Below are 18,706 nucleotides of genomic sequence, written 5' to 3' on the forward strand. Positions count from 1 at the left end.
ATGACCGACAAATGGAGGGGTGGCGTCAAGAGGCCATGGAGGAGTTCACCCACTGAGGCCTGTGAGCTGCTCCACATAGTAAGGTTTCCTTCTACTGGGCAGTTGAAGTCTGGTTTGTTTGCTCTAGTTTCCTCCATGTGGAAAGTTTGTGAAACAGAGATCTCCGGCATGGATGCCTGGAATGCACACCTCCATTGACCATTGCAGCTGAGGAGCATGACAGGTTCTTTCTGGTGGCTCTGTGGCAAAGTACCAAGGCTTTGAGTTGACATGGAATCTCTTGCAGATGGGCCACAATGCTGGTTTTTTCCTAAGGGGATCTTAGAGTGTGCTGGTTGTTAATGTGCCATGAAGGATTCTCCTAACCTGAGGGTTTGGCACAGGTTGAAGAGCACAGTTTCCATTTTGGGACAGGAGATGTTCTGTTGTGTGGCTCAGGGTCCACATGCTGTATCCTTACTTGGTATTCCAGAATAGGCCTCTAAGGACAGATGCCTGAAACCTAATCTAGGTTTTCAATGATGTCCTAGGGCCATGTTGGGTTCAATTTTCTGACTCAGGATCATTGACTTGGGTGTTTGCCTGGATGTGGGTGATCAGGGTGTTTCATACTGTGCATTTGAATCCAGAACTGCTTCCAATATTGGGGTGGGATCAGGGGCCTTGCAGGTTTCTCCTAATCTGGCGATTTTGGGCAAATGTGATGGGCAAAGTTTCCTTGGGGTTGGCAGGCACAGTCCTGTAGTGTGGCTCCAGAGATCCCATCCTGGAGGACATATAAGGCATGGTTTTGGGAAAGAAGTCTGCAAACACAAACTAGGTTTAGTCTTAGTGGCGTGGTGATCGCATCCCAAGGCGTCGACTTGGAGGGCCGCTAGTCAGGAACTGTAATTAGGGTGACTCGATGGTGGTAGCACAGCCTTTTCTATCGGTATTGTGTGTCTAGGATGGCCTAGGAATGCATGTGTGGTCTCCTGGGCCCATGCGGGATTTTTCCTCCCTAAGGATCCTGGTGGCTCCTCATATTTTGGTGGCTTTTTCGGTAAAGGGAAGAGTGGAGTTTTCGATCATAGGGGTGCCCAAAAACAGGGATTCAAGAGATGGACTCTGGGTCTGGGCACCAAGAAATTCCCACCCATGGTTAGGATTTGGGCCTAGGGGCGTAGCGAGCCTGCAATGTGGGATCCTTGTGGTGCAATAGAGAGGGCTTGTTTGAAAGCATGCTCATGCTGGGGTCACAATCACTGTTTGTTCCCAGGGCACCCTTCAAGAGTGGGAAGGGTCTCATTGTCCATGCAGCTGGCTCCCTCTCTGAGGTTTGGACACGCTTCGCAACAGCTCGGTTTCCTGCCATGGCTGAGGAAGGAGCAGTTCTCTATTGGGCTTCAGGTTCCCCCATTGGAAGGGATTCCAGCAAAGGTCTGGAGACAGATGCCCGAAAACCAAGGATGGGTAGTGAGGATGGACTGGGCCATGGCTGGTCTCACATGTTGGATATGGGCCCTGCTCTCTGGGTGGCTGACACAAGGTCGGGGCTCAGGCTTTCTCAGACACAGCATTAGTGGCCTGAGCAGTGTATAAATGGGGGATCCTTTGGGCCGAGCAGATGATACTTATGTGGGTTTTTTGGGAGTCTTACCAGGCACTTCTTCTTTCTATGCTGCGTTGTGGCTCCAGAATTCCCTATCAAGAGGACTTCGAGACCAGTAGGGTGAGGATGGAATTATAAAAACAAGCTAGGGTTAAATTCAGTTCAAAGCAGAAGGCAGTTCAAATGTGCAGTGACTCATTTGAGACATCCAGCACCTGATAAGGGCAGATGAAAGATGTTTGCTCACACTCGAGTTTGTGTCTATGATGACCGACATATGGAGGGGTGGCATCACGAGGCCATGGAGGATTTCCCAACTGAGGCTTGTGAGATGCTCCAAATAGCAAAGTTTCTTTCTGCTGGACAGGTAGAGTCTGGCTTGCTTGCTCTGGGGTTCCCCATGTGGAACTTTTTGGCAGCAGAGCCCTTCTGCATGGATGCCTGGAATGCACAAGTGCAATGACCATTGCAGCTGACGAACATGACAGGTTCATATTGGTGGCTCTTAAGCCAAGTGCCAAGGCCTTGACTTGACATGGAATCTCTTACAGATGGGTCCCAATACGGGTTTGTTACCCAGTAGGTCTAAGAATGTCCTGGTGGCTAAGGGGCCATGAGGGATTCTCCTACCCGATGTGCTTGACACAGGTTGAAGTGCACAGTTTTCTTCTTGGGACAGGAGATGTTCTGTTGTGTGGTTCAGGGTCCACATGTTGTATCCTAACTTTGTATTCCAGAAGAGGCCTCTGAGGACAGATGCCAGAAACATAATTGTAAGGGTGGGGCAGACTGAGTGGAGTCATCCAATCAGTAGGCCGTATGTATATCCGCTGGGAAGGTTGAAATTTAATTGGCCACCTGTGTAGGGGCGGGGCTCAACCACCCCCATAAAGGTTGCTCTGCCAGGCTGCCAAGGTGGCTCCTGCAGGAGAGCCGGGGCTCCTGCAGGAGAGCCGGGGCTGCTGCAGGAGGGCCGGGGGCTGCTGCAGGAGAGCAGCGGCTGCTACAGGAGGGATGAAGTCCGCAGAGAGCGGTGAGGTCGGCGGAGAGCGGTGAAGTCCGCGGAGAGCGGTGAAGTGGAGCGGAGAGCGGTGGAAGTCGCAGAAGAGCAGGGGAGTCAACGGTGTATAGAAGAGCTGTAACAGCTCTTGTAAGAGCTATAACCGCGTTTGGCGGTCCAGCCTCCAGCCTCCGGCGGACCCGAGCGCCGCCGCCTGCAGCTTCCAGCCTCCGGCGGCGGCCCCGAGCGCCGCCGCCTGCAGCTTCCAGCCTCCGGCGGCGGCCCGAGCCATCGCCTGCAGCCTCCAGCCTCCGGCGGCCCAGCAGTCCAGTCGTCTGCGGTCCAGTTGTCAGCGGTCCCTCGACGCCTGCGGTCCTGAGACATCTGCGGTCCAGTTGCCAGCGGTCCCTCGACGCCTGCGGTCCTGAGACATCTGCGGTCCAGTTGCCAGCGTTCCCTCGACGCCTGCGGTCCTGAGACGTCTGCGGTCCAGTTGTCAGCGGTCCCTCGACGCCTGCGGTCCTGAGACGTCTGCGGTCCAGTTGTCAGCGGTCCCTCGACGCCTGCGGTCCTGAGACGTCTGCGGTCCAGTTGTCAGCGGTCCCTCGACGCCTGCGGTCCTGAGACGTCTGCGGTCCAGTTGTCAGCGGTCCCTCGACGCCTGCGGTCCTGAGACATCTGCGGTCCAGTTGCCAGCGGTCCCTCGACGCCTGCGGTCCTGAGACATCTGCGGTCCAGTTGTCAGCGTTCCCTCGACGCCTGTGGTCCTGAGACATCTGCGGTCCAGTTGTCAGCGGTCCCTCGACGCCTGCGGTCCTGATGCCTACAGACCCTAGAGGCCAGCAGTCGGTCCTGACACCTGCAGCCCCTAGATGCCAGCAGTCTGGAGGCGTAAGCAGCCCTGAGATGCCAACGGCCCCTAGACACCAGCAGCCTCCCTGCAAAATGCCTCGCCACCCCGAACCACAAGTGGCCTTGTCCGCAGTGGTGGCTTCCTCCGGGTGGAAGCCTGGTCAGAGTAGCATCGTGGGGAGCAGAGTCTGTGTCATCTGGGTTGTCCTCCTTGTCATTGTTGCTTCTTCGTCATTGGGAGTGGCCTCATCCAGGAAATGGTCTTGTCCAGAACAGCCTCTTCTTGGGAGCGGCCTTGTCCGGGGAGCAACTTCATTGAGCAGTGGCCTTGTCTTGGGGGCGGCCTCTTCTTGGGAATGGCTCCAATCATGGAGCCGCCTCATCTGCGGAGCAGCAGCGTCATCTAGAGCGGCCTCGTCCAGAGTGGCCTTCTTGGAAGTGACCTTGTTGGGTTCATCGTCACCGCCTTTTCGTAAGAGGTAGCTCTGACCGGTAGTTTGATTCCTGATGCTTGGCGCGAAATAAAGTTTTGCTTGACCTTCGCTTTGTATCAGTCTCGTTCCTTTGATCACGGACCCTAGCATTTGGGGGCTCGTCCGGGATCAAACGACGAGAACTGAGCCAGCATCAGAATTTTTAAGAAAAGCCTCCGGAGGTATTGGGTTCGGAGGTATTGGGTTTCGAGGTATTGGGTTTCGAGGTATTGGGTTCGGAGGTATTGGGTTTCGGGGTATTGGGTTTCGAGGTATTGGGTTTGGAGGTATTGGGTTTCGAGGTATTGGGTTTCGAGGTATTGGGTTTCGAGGTATTGGGTTTCGAGGTATTGGGTTTGGAGGTATTGGGTTTCGAGGTATTGGGTTTCGAGGTATTGGGTTTGGAGGTATTGGGTTTCGAGGTATTGGGTTTCGAGGTATTGGGTTTCGAGGCATTGGGTTTCGAAGTATTGGGTTCCGAGGTATTGGGATCCTATCCGTCTGTCTGGTTGGAGCTCCAGGGTATAGCCCACCGGGGAGAAGCTGGACGCAGCCATGCTCCCCAGGGCTGGAGTGGATGCGGGGACGCCCCATCCCTCTGCTGATAGATCGACAGGGGGTTCTAGTCCCCCTGGGCGGTCGGGGGGGTTCGAGTCCCCCTGCGTGGTCGGGGGTTCGAGTCCCCCTGGGCGGTCGGGGGGGTTCGAGTCCCCCTGCGCCGTCGGGGGGGTTCGAGTCCCCCTGCGCCGTCGTGGGGGTTCAAGTCCCCCTGGGCGGTCGGGGGTTCGAGTCCCCTGCCTTCCCTTTGACAGTTGAGGGGTTCAAGTCCCCTTAGACGGTTGGGGATAAAGATAGCCCCCACCAGTGGCAAGCTCTGGGTAAATTAAAAGTGCATAGAAATCAATGCACTCCATAAATTTGGTCAGGAGGACAAAGAGAAAAATCCGATTAGGAAATCCATTGAGCTATACAAAAACAAAAACAACACACCAAAGCTTATGGAATGCCATTAAAACAGTACTTAAAGGGAAATTATAGCAGTAAGCACCTGTTTTAAAGAATGAAGTTAAACTTATACATCATACAATATACAAAATTTTAAAAGGATCAGAAACCTATATTGTACTCTATAAGGCAACTGATATATGCTATAATATCGATGACCCTTGAAAACATTAGACCAAAGTAAAGAAGCCAGTGATAAAAGACTACATGTATGATCCTGTTTATATGTGAAATGTCCAGAAAACTCAGATCTATAGGAAAAGAAAGTAAATTAATAGTTACTTAAGATAGGTTGCCAAGAGATGGGAGTGACCAATGTTTGAATGGGGTTTCATTTAGGATGGTGAAAATGTCCAGAACTTGATTGGACACAATTCATACTTTTAAAGTATACATTACAATAAACCATTTAAAGGTTATAGGAACTCTAAAGGAACAACAAATAGAAAGGTAAATAACAAGATAATAGGAGAATATGAAAAAGCTCATGGAGCTCAGGAAAGGAAGTCCCCCCCCCTCCAGCAGCAGGCTCTGGACGAGGGCCACTGGGGTTGTGGTTATTTGTTTGTTTTTGTTTTTTTTTTGTTGTTGTTGTTGTCTATTGTGTTTTGTTATGGTTGAAGGAATGTGGCAAGCAGAGAGTAAGGGGACGCTAGCTTTCATCTCTCTGTTCCTCATAATAGATGTGGGGCTTCTCCCTCACTCATTTTGTGTGTTAAGGGCTATAACGAGCTACCTGGAGTTAGTCAAATGCTGGGTTAAGGTGTCCAATGCTGATGCTCAGGAGAGCCGGGCATGGAAAATAAGTGCCTAGTGGGCCACTTTTGGTAAGCAGAACTGGTACTGTGGGATGAACCAACCTCGAGACAGAGACTTTAAGGAATATTCCCAAGCAGCTGCCGAAACTTCTTTTGTTTCGGGGAATTCCGTGCCTTCTCTGGCCCGACGTGGACTGCCTGGCCCCTCCCCCTTGCTGGCAGGGAAAGCATGGCATCTGAAGTGGAATGGGCCCAGGTGGAACATGAGGTCTTTTGGCGAAGGGATGGCTGGGCTGATGGTTAACTGTCTGTTTCAAGGGTTTAATGAGTAATTGTTAAAGTGGCTTCCAAAGTCTTTGATAACCTGAAACTGAAGGGTTGCTTGAATGACAAATGGAATTAAATTTGTTGGACATCTAGATCCTAACCAAATGGGATGAAATGCTAGGGCGCTGTTTGCTGGAACTGGGTTTGTACTTTTGAAATCTGCTGGTGAACACATTCTGTGTTTAACTGATTGATAAATTTGCCATCTAAAGAATTCTGTTGTAACAACTCACCGTTGGTTTATATTTAGTCTTAAGTAGAGGTTAAGGTATTTCTAAGAGTACAAAATTCTGTTAAGTGTAATTAAGACTGATGGAAATGAGAAAAGCAACTCTGTATGTAAAAAGTAGGAGATATGTAAAAGAGAGATAAACAGCCCTAAGGCCACTGTCAGAGCTAAATCCATTCGTAAAAGAATGGAAGGGGAGACTGATCACCTCCCATTAGCCAGGGATACCAAAAGGGGAGGATGTCCAAACTGTTTGAATCTGGAAAATGCCTGACTGTGTCTCTATGGCTCCACCACTTCCACTATGGAGTCTGAATGGACTGCACCCTAAATCTTGCAGGGCTTCATATGGCATAACGGTCATCTACTCCGTGGAGTAGCCCAGTCCAGGGTTTATACAGACAGACCTTAAATAAGACGCTCCTAAGTTCCCACGAGGGACACGAGCAGGACAGCATCCAGGGACAGCCCTGCTCCAATGGCAGAGCAGATCACAGCTGTTCTCTCTGGGCTCCTCCACCCAGAATCTGGGAGATGGAACAGGGGAAATTCTGTGCAATGAATTTGGACTCTGCTTAGCACCTCTGTGTTGGCTCTCAGCCCTAGAAAAACGAGAGCCTGAGGGTCCACTTTGAGTCTAGGAAGCCATCTTCCAAGAGGAAGAAAACTCTCTGAAACTCTGTGAGCTGCTCGTCCCTCTTCTCTGATGTCTGGACTCGATGGGTCACACAAGGGCCTATGGGAGGAGCTCGGGAGTCAAGACTTCAAATCTTGGCCATCGGAGGCTGCCAGGGACCTGACCCGATTGATACACGTGCAGCTGCTGGCACGTTTCTGAATATGCTGGCTTTCTGCAGCCTCTGCATCTTTGAACAACATGTCCATCTGTCTGAAACATCATTCTGTTCCAAGCACTTAGAAACCCTCCACTACCTCCTCCTTTGTACAGAATGGGTATGACTACAAGGCATCAGTAGCCCAAGAAGGCCAGGGGCCAATGTAACTATGAACGAGAGAGATATGGTAGCTAACCAAGCCTGGACAAATTAAGGTAACAGTAGGGTATGAGAAAGTTCAGCTTCCTCCAGCAAGGGGAGGATGGTTCCATGTTATATAGGGTGTCACGTACACTCATCTGAGAATATCGGGTAAGAACCTTATGATTGTCTACGGCCATACCACCCTGAAGGCGCCAGATCTCGTCTGATCTTGGAAGCTAAGAAGGGTCGGGCCTGGTTAGTACTTGGATGGAAGACTGCCAGGGAATACCGGTTGCTTTTGCTTTGATCTCCAAGAGGGAATTTCTTGGGACAGTGGGCTACTGCAGGCTGTGGATGCTACCTTCACGGAGATGGCACAACCTCTCTACAAACTGGCTAAGGGAGGACTCACTATGGTAGAGTGTGGACAGCTGAGGCAGAAGGAGCATTTCGGGAATTACAAAGAGCCTTACTGTGTGCCCCAGCATTGGTCATCCCAGATGTTACCAAGCCCTTCCACTTGTATGTGAAGGCAGGGCTGACTAAAGAAGTTTTGACTCAGACTCTAGGGTATGGTGAAGGCCAGTGGTCTATCTTAGCAAGAAACTAGATCCAGTAGCAGCTGGGTTCCCCCTTTGCTTCTGCATAATTGCTGCCATGGCCCTCCTAGTCAAGGATGCATGCAAATTGACTCTGGGTCAAAATCTCATATTGACCACCACCCACATTATCAAGGGCCTTCTCCGGACTCCACCAGACCGATGGATGACGAACGCCCGGGTAACGGGGTATCAGGCCCTTCTCCTCAATGAACCAAAAGTGGCCTTCCGACCCCCAGCAGTGCTAAATCCAGCCACACTGCTGCCAGAAGAGCTAGCTGACCACACGACTGTGGGGAGGTCTTAACCCAAGTCACAGGAATAAGGCCGGATCTCAGAGACACTCCCCTCCCGGATGCGGAAATGACTCTGTTCACAGAAGGGAGTAGTTACAAGGTCAGTGGAAAAGAGGTATGCTGGATGTCAGCCCTGCCACATAGGATCTCGGTGGAAAAGCAAAGCTGATTGCATTCACCAAGGCACTACAGATGGCCGAGGCCACAGGCACTAACTGGAAACTACAGTGTGCCTACTGGCCCCAGAGCTCTGAGCAAGGAGAATGAACCAGACTCTCGAAAAGACCTTGACAAAGTTAATTCTGGAGGCTGGCGGTGGATAGAAAATCTCCTTCATTTTACTCTCAGGGCACGATGTAATAAACAAGGTGACCCCATTTAAAATAATGTTTGGGAGCTCTGTCCTAGGTTACAGGAGGTTGCCCTAGCAGAAATGACTGATCAGTCTATACCCCAGTCACTGAAGGCATTACAGTCTGTCTTAAAAAGAAGGGATCCAAACTGCCTATACTGGAACAGAGACGGTGGAACCACATCCTTACCAACCCGGGGACTTGGTTTGGATACGTCGCTATCAAGTGGGGAATTTGGAGCCTCGTTGGAAGGGACCATTTACTGTTATCCTAACCACCCCCACAGCAGTAAAAGTGGAAGGCATCAGGGCCTGGGTTCATGCGGGTCATGTCAAACGAGCTGAGAGTAAGGATGCCCTCCAGAAATGGGAAATGCAGCCAAAAGACCCTGCTGACCATAGACTGAAACTAAGACTAAAGAAACTGTGAGTGTATTGTTGCTATACTAAAGAAAATTGGGGCGATAAAATGTTAGTCTTATATGTTCAATATAAGGTAGAACCATCTGAAAAGTCAAGGATTTGACTAATCTCCAAAGAAAAGGGGGGAATGTAAGGGTGGGGCAGACTGAGTGGAGTCATCCAATCAGTAGGCCGTATGTATATCCGCTGGGAAGGTTGAAATTCAATTGGCCACCTGTGTAGGGGCGGGGCTCAACCACCCCCATAAAGGTTGCTCTGCCAGGCTGCCAAGGGGGCTCCTGCAGGAGAGCCGGGGGCTCCTGCAGGAGAGCCGGGGCTGCTGCAGGAGGGCCGGGGGCTGCTGCAGGAGAGCAGCGGCTGCTACAGGAGGGATGAAGTCCGCGGAGAGCGGTGAAGTCGGCGGAGAGCGGTGAAGTCCGCGGAGAGCGGTGAAGTGGAGCGGAGAGCGGTGGAAGTCGCAGAAGAGCAGGGGAGTCAACGGTGTATAGAAGAGCTGTAACAGCTCTTGTAAGAGCTATAACCGCGTTTGGCGGTCCAGCCTCCAGCCTCCGGCGGACCCGAGCGCCGCCGCCTGCAGCTTCCAGCCTCCGGCGGCGGCCCCGAGCGCCGCCGCCTGCAGCTTCCAGCCTCCGGCGGCGGCCCCGAGCGCCGCCGCCTGCAGCTTCCATCCTCCGGCGGCGGCCCCGAGCGCCGCCGCCTGCAGCTTCCAGCCTCCGGCGGCGGCCCCGAGCGCCGCCGCCTGCAGCTTCCAGCCTCCGGCGGCGGCCCCGAGCGCCGCCGCCTGCAGCTTCCAGCCTCCGGCGGCGGCCCGAGCCATCGCCTGCAGCCTCCAGCCTCCGGCGGCCCAGCAGTCCAGTCGTCTGCGGTCCAGTTGTCAGCGGTCCCTCGACGCCTGCGGTCCTGAGACATCTGCGGTCCAGTTGTCAGCGGTCCCTCGACGCCTGCGGTCCTGAGACATCTGCGGTCCAGTTGCCAGCGGTCCCTCGACGCCTGCGGTCCTGAGACATCTGCGGTCCAGTTGTCAGCGTTCCCTCGACGCCTGTGGTCCTGAGACATCTGCGGTCCAGTTGTCAGCGGTCCCTCGACGCCTGCGGTCCTGATGCCTACAGACCCTAGAGGCCAGCAGTCGGTCCTGACACCTGCAGCCCCTAGATGCCAGCAGTCTGGAGGCGTAAGCAGCCCTGAGATGCCAACGGCCCCTAGACACCAGCAGCCTCCCTGCAAAATGCCTCGCCACCCCGAACCACAAGTGGCCTTGTCCGCAGTGGTGGCTTCCTCCGGGTGGAAGCCTGGTCAGAGTAGCATCGTGGGGAGCAGAGTCTGTGTCATCTGGGTTGTCCTCCTTGTCATTGTTGCTTCTTCGTCATTGGGAGTGGCCTCATCCAGGAAATGGTCTTGTCCAGAACAGCCTCTTCTTGGGAGCGGCCTTGTCCGGGGAGCAACTTCATTGAGCAGTGGCCTTGTCTTGGGGGCGGCCTCTTCTTGGGAATGGCTCCAATCATGGAGCCGCCTCATCTGCGGAGCAGCAGCGTCATCTAGAGCGGCCTCGTCCAGAGTGGCCTTCTTGGAAGTGACCTTGTTGGGTTCATCGTCACCGCCTTTTCGTAAGAGGTAGCTCTGACCGGTAGTTTGATTCCTGATGCTTGGCGCGAAATAAAGTTTTGCTTGACCTTCGCTTTGTATCAGTCTCGTTCCTTTGATCACGGACCCTAACATTATAATCTAGGGTTTCTATGATGTCCTAGGTTCATGTCAGGTTTAATTTTCTGACACAGGATCATTGACTTGGGTGTCTGCCTGGATGTAGGTGATCAGGGTGTTTCATACTGTACATTTGAATCCAGAGCCACTTCCAGTATCGGGGTGGGATCAGGGGCCTTGCAGGTTTCTCCTATTCTGGAGGGTTTGGGCAACTGTGATGGGCAAAATATCCTTGGGGATGGCAGGCACAGTCCTCTGGTGTGGCTCCAGAGACTGTATCCTGGAGGGCATGTGAGCCATGGTTTTGGAAGAGAAGTCTTCAAAGAAAAATTTGGGTTAGTGTTTCTTGTGATGTGATCACAGGCCCAATCCATAGACATGGAGGATAGCTCGTCAGGAACCTTAATTAGCTTGTTTGGAAGTAGGTAGCACAGGCTTTTCTATCTGGATTGTGTTTCCAGGATGGGCTCGGAATTTAGGTGTGTTCTCATGGGTCCATGGGAGACTTTTCCTTTCTAAGGATGCTGGCGGCTCCCCATAGTTTGGTGACTCTTTCGGGGAACTGAAGAGTGTTGTTTTCCATCTTAGGGGTGCCCAAAACAGGGATTCCAGGGACAGACTCTGAGTCTGGGTGCCTGGAAAATCCCACCAAGTGTTAGAAGTTGGGCCTAGGGGCATACCAGGCCTGAAATGAGGGATCCTGGTGGTGCCACTGAGAGGAATTGTTTGAAAGCATGCTCAGGCTGAGTGTCACAATGCCTGTTTGTGCCCAGGTTGGCCCCTATGAGAGGGCGTTGGCTATTTGGCCATGTAGCTTGGCTCCCATGTTGACAGTTGGACACCCATCCCAACAGCCAGGTTTCCTGCCATGGGCAGGATGAGTTCCCTATTGTGCTTCAGGTTCCCCCAATGGCAGGGATTCAGGCAAAGTTCTGGGACAGGTGCCTGAATACCATGGATTTGTAGAAATGATGGAGTAGGGCCATGGTCTGCCCCACATGCTAGATATAGGTACTGCTCTCTGGGTGGCTGACAGTAGGTCGGGGAAGGCTCTGTCTGACACAGCACTAGTGGCCAGGACAGCCTATAAATCGGGGTTCCTTAGAGGGCCGAGCATATTGATCCTCAGGTGGGGTTTCTGGGCAGACTCACCAGACACTTCTTTTTTCTATGGGGAAGGCAGAATGCTTCGTTTAGTCTCTAGAATTCCTTATCAAGAGACCTTGGGGACAAGTAGGGTGAGGATCAAATTGTAAACACTAACTAGGGTTCAATTCAGTGCCAAACGAACGGCAGTTCCAGTGTGCAGTGGCTGATTCGAATATCCAGCACCTGAGTAAGGGCAGATGTCAGATATTTGCTCACAATGGAGTTTGTGTCTATTATGACTGACAAATGGAGGGGTGACATCAAGAGGCCATGGAGGATTTCCCACAATGAGGCTTGCGAGATGCTCCAAACAGCAAGGTTTCCTACCACTGGACAGGTGGAGTCTGGTTTGTTTGCTCAATGGTTCGCCATGTAGAAAATTTAGGAAGCGGAGCTCTCCCGCATGGATGCCTGGAAAGCACACCTTCATTGACAATTGCAGTTGAGGAACATGGCAGGTTCTTTCTGGTGGCTCTGGGGCGAAGTACAAAGGCCTTGATATGACATGGAATCTCTTGCAGATGGGCCACAATGCGAGTTTGTTACCAGGGATATCTTAGAATGTGCTGTTGCCTAAAGTTACATGCAAGATTCTCCTACACTGAGGGTTTGGTACAGGTTGAGTGCACGGTTTCCTTCTGGGGATAGGAGACTTTCTGTTTTGTGGCTCAGGAACCACATGTTGCATCATAAGTAGGTATTCAGAACAGGCCCCTGAGGCAGGTGCCTGAAAACCCAATCTAGGGTTCCAGTGAGGTCCTAGGGGCATGTCAGGTTCAATCTTCAGACTCAGGACCCTTGACTTGGATGTCTGCCTGGATGGAGCTATTAAGGTTGTTTCAGACTGCACGTTTGCATCCACAGCGGCCGGCAATATTGGGGTTGGTTCAGAGGCCTTGCAGATTTCTCCTAATCTGTAGGGGTTGGGAAACTGTGGTGGGTACATTTTCCTTAGGGATGGCAGACACAGTCCTGTGGTGTGCCTCGAGAGACCCCATCCTGGAGGGCATGTGAGCCATGGTTTTGGGAGAGTAGTCTGCAAACACAAATTTAGGTTCAGGTTAGTCTCAAGGCAATCACAGGCCCAATGCATAGACCTGGAGGGTAGCACATCAGGAACTGTAATTAGAGTGACTGGAAGGCAGTAGTATAGGCTTTTCTATCTGGATTGTGTGTCCAGAATGACCTCAGAATACAGGTGTAGTCTCATGGGTCCATGGGAGACTTTTCCTCTCTAAGGATCCTGGCGGATCCCCATCGTTTGGTAGCTTTTTGGGAGCAGGTAAGATTGCTGTTTTCCATCTAAGAGGTGCCCCCAAACAGGGATTCCAGAGACGGGATCTGGTTCTGGGCACCTGTAAAATCCAACCGAGGTTTAGGATTTGGGCCTAGGGGAGTACCAGGCCTGCAATGCGGGAACCTTGTGGTGGAACTGAGAGGAGTTGTTTGAAAGCATACTCAGATTGAGGGTCACAATGCCTTCTGGTGCCCAGGGCAGCCCACAGGAGTGGTCGTGGTCACATTGGCCTTGAACCTGGCTCCGACTTTGAGGCTTGGACACCCATACCAACAGTCAGGTTTCCTACCTTTGGGAAGGAGTCGTATTCTATTGTGCTTCAGGTTCCCCCATTGGAAGGATTCCTGCAAAGTCTGGGGGAAGAAACCAGAACACCAAGGATGGGTAGAGATGATAGACTTGGGCCTTTGCCAGTCCCACATGCTAGATATGAGGCCCACTCTTTGTGTGGCTGACATACGGTCTGGGCTCAGGCTCTGTCAGACACAGCACTAGTGGCCAGGGCAGCCTGAAAATCGGGGTTCCCTTGAGAGCCTAGCCAACTGATCCTCATATGGGGATTCTGGGGACACTCAGCAGGCACTTCTTCTTTCTATGGGGAAGGCAGAATGCTGCGTTGTGGCTCCAGAATTCAGTATCAATAGGTCTTGGGGACCAGTACGGTGAGGATGGAATTGTAAACACAAGCTACTGTTCAGTTCAGTGCCAAGCAGAAGGCAGTTCAAATGTGAAGCATCTTTTTTGAGATATCCAGCACCACATAAGGGTGGATGTCAGATGTTTTCTCACACTAGAGTTTGTGTCTTGATGACCGATAAATGGAGGGGTGGCTTCAAGAGGCTATGGGGGATTTCCCATGTTGAGGCTTGTGAGATGCTCCAAACAGCAAGGTTTCATTCTACTGGAATGCTAGAGTCTGGTTTGTTTGCTCCAGGGTCCCCCCTGTGGAATGTTTGGGTAGTAGAGGTCTCCAGTATGGATGCCTGGAAAACCCACCTCCATTGACCACTATAGCTGAGGAACATGGCAGGTTCATTCTGGTGTCTCTGCAGCAATCGACCAAGGCCTTGGGTTGACATGGAATCTCTTGCAGATGGGCCACATTTCTGGTTTGTTACCAGGGAGTTCTTAGAATGTGCTGGTGGCTAAGGTGCCGTGCAGGATTCTCCAACCCTGAGGATTTGGAACACATCGAAGAGCATGGTTTCCTACTCAGGACAGGAGATGTTCTGTTGTGAGGCTTAGGGACCACATGTTGTATCATATGTTGGTATTCCAGAACAGGCCCCTGAGTACAGATGACTGAAAACCTAATCTAGTGTTCCAATGAGGTCGTACGGTCATGACAGGTTCAATCTTCTGGCTCAGGACATTTCACATGGCTGTCTTACTGGATGTAGGTGAAGCAGGGTGTTTCAGAGTGGGAGTTTGCACCAAAGCAGCCACCAGTACAGCCATGAGCTCAGGAGCTTTACAGGTCTCTCCTATTCTGGAAGGTTTGGGCAACTGTGATGGGCACAGTTTCCTAGGGGATGGCAGGCACAGTCCTATGTTGTGGCTCCAAAGGCCCATCCTTGATGGTATGAGAGCCATGGTTTTGGGAGAGAATTCTGTAAACTGAAAATCGAGTTAGGGTTAGTGGGGAGGCGATCTTAGTCCCAATGCATAGACCTGGAGGGCAGTTCGTCAGGAACTGTAATTAGGGTGACTGGAAGGAGGTAGTACAGGCTTTTATATCTGGATTGTGTGACCAGGATGGCCTCAGAATGTAGGTGTGGTCTCATGGGTCCATGGGAGACTTTTCCTCTCTAAGGATCCTGGAGGATCTCCATAGTTTGGTGCCTTTTTCAGGGAAGGAAAGAGTGCTGTTTTACATCTTACGGGTGCCCCAATACAGGGATTCCAGAGATGGGCTCTGGGTCTGGGCGCCTGGAAAATCCCAACAAGGGTTAGGATTTGGGCCTAGGGGTGTGCCAGGCTTGCATTCATGATCCTGGGGGTGCCACTGTGAGGGCTTGTTTGAAAGCATACTCAGGCTGCTGGTCACAATGCTTGTTTGTGCCCAGGGTGGATTTCAGGAGTGGGCGTGGTCTCATTGGTCATGCAGCTGGCTTCCACTTTGAGGGTTGGACAACCATCCCAACAGCCAGGTTTCCTGCCATGGGGAAGGAGAAGTACTCTACTGTGCTTCAGGTTCCCCCATTGTCAGGGATTCCACCAAATGTCTGGGGACAGATGCCTGAATTCCAAGAATGGGTAGAGAAGAGAGACTTGGGCCATGCCCAGGCTCACATGCTAGATATGGGGCCCGCTTTCTGGGTGGTTGAAACTAAGTCTGGTCTCAGGCTCTGTCAGACACAGCAATAGTGGCCAGGGCAGCCTATACATCGGGGTTCCCTCAAGGGCCAAGCAGATTGATCCTCACGGGGGGTGCTGGGAAGACTCACCAGGCACTTCTTCTTTCTATGGGGAAGGTAGAATGCTGCGTTGTGGCTCCAGAATTCCATATCAAGAAGGCTTGGGAGCCAGTAGGGTGAGAATGGAATTGTAAACACAAGCTACAGTTCAATTCAGTGCCAAACAAATAGCTGTTCCAATGTGTAGTGTTGGATTCTAGATATCCAGCACCTGAGTAAGGGCAGATGTCAAATGTTTGCTCACACTGGAGTTTGTGTCTATGATGACCGACAAATGTAGGGGTTGCATTAAGAAGCCTTGGGGAATTTATCATGCTGACGTTTGTGAGATGCTCCAAACAACAAGGTTTCCTTCTACCGGACGGGGGCAATCTGGTATGTTTGCTCCAGTGTCCCCCATGTGGAAAGTTTGGGTAGCAAAGCTCTCCCACATGGATGCCTGGAAAGCACACCTCCATTGACCATTGCAGCTGAGGAACATGGCAAGTTCATTCTGGTGTTTCTGGGAGAAGTACCAAGGCCTTGAGTTGACATGGAATCTATTACAGATGGGCTACAATGATGTTTTCTTACCAGGGAGATCTTAGAATGTGCTATTAACTAAGGTGCCATAAAGGATTCTCCAATTCTGAGGGTTTGTCACAAGTCGAATGCACGGTTTCATTCTGGGGAAAGGACAAGTTCTGTTGTGTGGCTCAGGGACCAAAAGTTGTATTATAATGTGGTATTCCAGAACAGGATAGATGCCTGAAAACCTGTTATAGGATTCCAATGAGGTCCTAGGGGCATTTCTGGTACAATCTTCTGCCTCAGGCCCATTGACTTGGGTGTTTGCCTTCATTTAGGTGAGCAGGGTCATTCAGACTGCGCGTTTGCTTCCAGAACGGCCTCCAATATTGGTGTTGGCTCAGGGTCCTTGAAGATTTCTCCTAATCTGGAGCGTTTGTGCAACTGTGACTGTCAAAGATTGCTTGGGGATGGCAGGCCCAGTCCTTTGGTGTTGCTACAGAGATCCCATCCTGGGGGGCATGTGAGTCATGGTTTTGGGAGAGTAGTCTGCAAACACAAACTCAGGTTTGGGTTAGTGGCTAGGTGATCGCAGGCCCAATGCATAGACCTGGAGGGTAGCTCGTCAGGAACTGTAAGTAGGGTGACTGGAATGAGGTAGCACAGGCTTTTATATCTGGATTGTGTGACCAGGATGGCCTCAGAATGCAGGTGTGGTCTCATGGGTCCTTGGGAGATTTTTCCTCTCTGAGAATCCCCTCTTCTCCCAATACTTTGGTGGCTTTTTCGGGGAAGGGCAGAGTGCTGTTCTCCATCTTAGTGGTGCCCCATAACAGGGATTCCAGAGATGGGCTCTGGGTCTGGGACCCTGGAAAATTCTACCAAGGGTTAGGATTTGGGCCAGGGGCGTCCCAGGCCTGCAATGCAGGATACTGGTGGTGCAACTGAGAGGGCTTGTTTGAAAGCTTACTCTGGCTGAGGGTCACAATGCCTGTTTGTTCCCAGGGCGGCCCTTAGCAATGGGCATGGTCTCATTGGTCATGTAGCTGGCTCTCAATTTGAGGGCTGGACACCCATCCCAACAACCAGGTTTCCTGCCATGGGGAAGGAGGAGTTCTCTATTTTGCTTCAAGTTCCCCCATTGGCAGCAATTCCAGCAAAGGTCTGGAGACAGGTGCCTGAATACCAAGAATGAGTAGAGTTGATGGACTTGGGCCATGGCTGGTCTCACATGCTGGATATGGGGCCCTCTCTCCAGGTGGCTGACAAGAGGTCGGGGCTCAGGCTTTGTCTGACAAAGCACTAGTGGCCAGGGCACGCTTTGTATTGGGATTTCCTCGAGGGCCGAGCAGATTGATCTTCATGTGGGGTTTCTGGGCTGACTCACCAGGCACTACTTCTTTCTTTGAGGAAGGCAGAATGCTGCTCTGTGGCTCTAGAATTCTCTATCAAGAGGGACTGGGGACCAGTTGGGTAAGGATGGAATTGTAAACACAAGCTCCGATTCCATTCAATGCCAAGTGGAGGGCAGTTCCAATGTACAGTGGCTTATTCAAGCACCTGAGTAATGAACAATGTCAGATGTTTGCTCACACTGGAGTTTGTGTCTATGATGACCGACAAATGGATGGGTGGCATCAAGAGGCCATCGAGGACTTCCCATGCTGAGGCTTGTGAGAAGCTCCAAACAGCAAGGTTTCCCTCTTCTGGACAGGTGGAGTCTGGTTTGCTTGCTCCAGGGTCCCCCATGTGTAAATTTTGGGTAGCAGAGCTCTCCCACATGGATGCCTGGAAAGCACACCTCCATTGACCATTCTTGCTGAAGAACATGACAGGATCGTTCTGGTGGCTCTGGGGCGAAGCACCAAGGCTTTGAGTTGACATGGAATCTCTTGTAGATGGGTCACAATGCTGATTTGTAACCAGGGAGATCTTAGAATGTGCTGGTGGCTAAGGTGCCCTGTAGGATTCTCTTAACCTGAGGGTTTGGCTCAGATCGAAGAGCACACATTCCTTCTGGGGACAGGAGATATTCTGTTGTGTGGCTCAGGGACACATGTTGTATCATAAGTTGGTATTGCAGAACAGGCCACTGAAGCCAGAGGCCTGAAAACCTAATCTAGTTTTCCAATTAAGTCCCAGGGGCATGTCAGATTCAATCTTCTTTCTTGAGCTAATTAAGTTGGCTGTCTGCCCAGATGTAGATGATCAGGGTGTTGCAGACTTCTCATTTGCCTCCAGAGCGGCCGACAATATTGGGGAGGGTTCAGTAGGCTTGCAGGTTTCTCCTATACTGGAAGGTTTGGGTAACTATGACGGGCACAGTTTCCTTGGTGATGGCAGCCACAGTCCTATGGTGTGGCTCTAGAGACCCCATTATGGAAGGCATGTGATCCATGGTTTTGGGAGAGAAGTCTACAAACAGAAATTCGGGTTAGGGTTAGTGGCGTGGTGATCGTAGGCCCAATTCACAGACCTGGAGGGCAGCTCGTCAGGAACTGTAATTAGGGTGACTGGAAGGCGGTAGCACAGTCTGTTCTATCTGGATTGTGTGTCCAGGATGGCCTCGTAATACAGATGTGGTCTCATGGGTCCATGGGAGAGCTTTCCCCTTTAAGGATCCTTGCGGCTCCACATAGTTGGGTGGCTTTTCAGGGAAGGAATGAATGCTGTTTTCCATCTCAGGGGTGCCCCAAAATAGGGGTTCTAGAGACAGGCTCTGGGTCTGGGTGCCTGGAAATCCACAAGGA

General features: G+C 51.6%; 1 pseudogene; it reads left to right on the plus strand.

The window, feature by feature from the left end:
* The first annotated feature begins 7,400 nt into the window (after positions 1-7,400).
* Positions 7,401-7,519, plus strand: LOC122903664 (annotated as a pseudogene).
* Positions 7,520-18,706: the final 11,187 nt, after the last annotated feature.

The sequence above is a fragment of the Neovison vison genome, chromosome 3 (assembly GCF_020171115.1).
Source record: "Neovison vison isolate M4711 chromosome 3, ASM_NN_V1, whole genome shotgun sequence".
NCBI classification, from domain to species: Eukaryota; Metazoa; Chordata; class Mammalia; order Carnivora; family Mustelidae; genus Neogale; species Neogale vison.